Source organism: Sinocyclocheilus rhinocerous, unplaced genomic scaffold (genome assembly GCF_001515625.1).
Source record: "Sinocyclocheilus rhinocerous isolate Xijiao unplaced genomic scaffold, SAMN03320098_v1.1 scaffold2509, whole genome shotgun sequence".
In the NCBI taxonomy this organism is placed as follows: domain Eukaryota; kingdom Metazoa; phylum Chordata; class Actinopteri; order Cypriniformes; family Cyprinidae; genus Sinocyclocheilus; species Sinocyclocheilus rhinocerous.
Window position 1 is genome coordinate 72568 of NW_015629038.1, and position 3690 is coordinate 76257.

Consider the following 3690-nt stretch of genomic DNA (forward strand, 5'->3'; position numbering starts at 1 on the left):
TAACAAAGGGATATGGTGACCGTGATTTCACCAAGTACAACATGTTCCTGGATCAACATCCTTGTTGATCCTGGAACAACATTCCAATTAGCCAATCAGAATTGAGGGATAACTTTTCAGGAAATATCTGTTTTAGGCTTACGATCAGGGTTAGGTGCTTCTACACCCTTGTTAATCAGCTATCATTTCTCACTGATTTTAGGAATAAATTATGGGTAGGGTTAGGTTTAGGGGTAGGGATTGGGTTTAGTCTATATTTTTGGACAGTAATGTTGATCCAGGAACATGTCTTACTTGGCAAAATCACAGTGACCAAGGGATATGCCTGAGACCATGGACAACTAATATCCATTCAGATGACAGTTTTACTATGTTTAAACTCACTTAGCACTATATTTCCCTTCACTGATAACACCATTCATCATTCTATCATATTTTTTCATTTCTTTCTCATGCTTTTTGTTTAAATTTTTTTTTTAAGAGTTAGGAGACGTCAGCATTAAATTTAGTGCTTTATTTCCTTAATATCACAGCATAGTTGTGGTGATTTATTTGGCCCAATGGTCGATATTGCTGTGCTTGCTTTCCTTGACATCTTCCAATTTCTGCCCCAGTAACAAAGCGTGTAGCATTTGAAATACAAATCACACAATACAGACACAGGTGAAGGTGTTCTCTAAGTGCACAAGCTGCCTGAAGGAATTGTCCTCTCATATATATCAATGCAGACTGGCTTTTAATTTATTTGGCCCAATGGTCGATATTGCTGTGCTTGCTTTCCTTGACATCTTCCAATTTCTGCCCCAGTAACAAAGCGTGTAGCATTTGAAATACAAATCACACAATACAGACACAGGTGAAGGTGTTCTCTAAGTGCACAAGCTGCCTGAAGGAATTGTCCTTCTTTTTTGCCCATTTATACTATTGATTTTCAAAATCAAAACACTCTGCCTTGAGCAATGTTAAGACGGTGGAAATCAGTGAAACTGGGTATATTTTTGTGGGCAAGCAAGAAGTGTCTATACTGTATATGTGAAGATCAAGGAGAGAGTTTGAAACTAGAGGTCACAATTAGGACATTTCTAAGCGCTTATGGCTAACTCCTTCATTTAGTGGTCAGGGGTCATATAAAGCGTATACAGTAGGTGTATGAGGTGGTCTTACTGAGCCTTAAAATACTATACTGTATGCTGGAGAGCACTATTGTGTGTAATGAAATGGATAAAGTAGGATAAGGTTTTGCCTCCAAAGCAAACAGATGAAATGATATTAATCTATAAAGTGTGGGTGTAATTTCCCAAAGGGTAATAAGATATTACATTCATCTTGAGTGTACAGATACACAATACATGATGATATACCATGACAACAACTAAGGTAAGACACAGCTGTATATTTCAAAATCTTCTCTCACCCTCGCTTTTCAAACTTATTTCCTCTCTCTCATACTTTATTCATAACTTTTTTGCCTATATTAATGATTATCAAATTACAAGTAAAGTTATCAGATTAATTTTTCCCTAAGTAATGAGTGAACTAGGGCATTATTTGTTAAATATTATTCTAATCATATAATTTGTTTTCTGTTAGCTGCACAAGAAATTATAGAAAGGGAGGATTTGGGGTGGAATAAACACAACAAAAACTAACACACACACACACACAAAGCAAAAAAAGAAAAAAAAGAAAAACATCACAAAACAAAGCACAAAAATACAAAACAAAACATGCCAAGCATGCATGCCATTGTGGAGATTAATAAACTAATGATGAGGGGGAAAAATAAAGATATTTTTGATTATTTAATAAACAGTTATAAATTAACATACTTATTGTAACATGTTACGTTCAAAAGCAACATTCCTGAACACATTATAGTCTGTATAGGCCTGTTGTATGGAAGCTCCACAGTCTATAGGCATCTCAAGCAGGAATACGTCATGCCACTCCTGACCATAATGAATCACTGCTGAATGGATCGAAGTGCCAGAAATTGCTGACATTATGAAGCATGGCGTGCTCCTGGCGAGTAAATCTTGCAGAGCTTCAAAATAAATGACCAACCACAAATGACCAACCTACAGGAACAAACTCACTCCCTCTCTCTTCCTCATTCTCAATCAAACAGTCAGTCAATCATACGCACATTTAGAAACACATCTGTTTCTGGATGAAACCACGCAGATGTTTTGCATATCGCCGTTTATTTCACAGGTTTTAGATGTTGCACTGTGACTCTGAGGGCTTCTGTTTACAAGCTTTGAGGGAGATTTTCATCATAACACAAACATGAATTATGGCGCTCCCTCCTGAGAAGAAATTCATATACTAACAGACAGATGTACACTGATTTATAAAAAAAAAAAAAAACTATTTTTTTTAACATGTGACTCTCCCTACCTCAACTATATGACCAAGCAGGGGATTCAGACAAGATATAAACCTCTGCAAAATAATAAGGCATGTTTATCTTGAAGGGGAAAAGGCAACATGGGATATTATGCACTCAAATTCCTTAAAAGTTGTTTAATTAAACTAAAATAATATTAGAATATGGATGCAGCTCCCATTAATAGTAACAGTGTAATAAATTACACTTTATTTGATCTTTTTAACAGCCTTTTTGTCATAAAATACACAAACCTTTCTGTGGGTGCCTGAATTCCACTCTAGGTTTCTAACTCACTGTAATAGTATGGTAATGAGCCTTCATTTTAAGCACGATATGAGGTTATGAGACAGCAACTTGTATCAAGCATGATGGGCTTGAAAGTCAGTGCCTAATCATGTAATAAAATGTTATATTACAGTAATTAAAGAAGCCTGTTTTTACCTTGGGTTCCATCATCATCAGCATCATTGTTTGAGCTCCACACTGACTTGAGGCAAAATCTTAAGTAACTGCTGACCTTAAAAATCAGAGTAATAGCTGTGTAATTGATAATGTCAAATGATCACATGATTCACACTTTTTCCCTCCCTCCAAACAATCATTTTGTGCATTCATTAGTGTGGAATGCTTTCCAGACTTTCAGAAGAATATCAAAGGTCACACTACATAATGTCAGCCAGAGTACATGAGCTGTACAGAGAGATAGCCAGAGAATGGGAGCGTTTCAGAAGTGCTGTGTGAAAGTCATTGGAGTGGAGTGAACTCAGGCAGGGCCGGGCTGGAACAGAATGTAGCTGATTGACTGTGATCTGCAGGTGATCTTTCATGTGCTTTGAAGGCAGGGGGAAGGGTCTCGCTATACCTAGGCCGGCTGAAATTGATATGATGTGCTTCCCCTTTCTAGACGAGCAGCTTTCTCTCTCCTTTTCTGTTTCTGTTCATGCTCTATATTCGGCACGTACCCCCGTTTATCTCTCATCACAGCCGGACCTTTTTTTAATCTGCAGGCACTTGTGTTTATCTACTTTATTTAATATGTGCACATACAGAGGCTTTCAATTGACCAAAAGGTCTGCCTCACTGCATGGGCTACTTCATACTCCACATTAAATAAAAAGACTTTAAAGGGGTCATATGATGTTGCTAAAAATAACATTATTTTGTGTATTTGGTGTAGTGCAATGTGTTTATGCGGTTTAAGGTTAAAAAAAACACATTATTTTCCATATAATGTACATTATTGTTTCTCCTCTATGCCCCGCCTTTCTGAAACGCGTCGATTTTTACAAAGCTCATCG

At 36.9% G+C, this 3690-nt stretch overlaps 1 long non-coding RNA gene across 1 annotated transcript in view; it reads right to left on the reverse strand.

Annotated features, from left to right (window-relative positions):
* The window catches only part of LOC107738606 (uncharacterized), a 67802-nt gene that overhangs the window by 30321 nt on the left and 33791 nt on the right, over nt 1–3690 (reverse strand). The gene's annotated exons all lie outside the window — the stretch shown is intronic.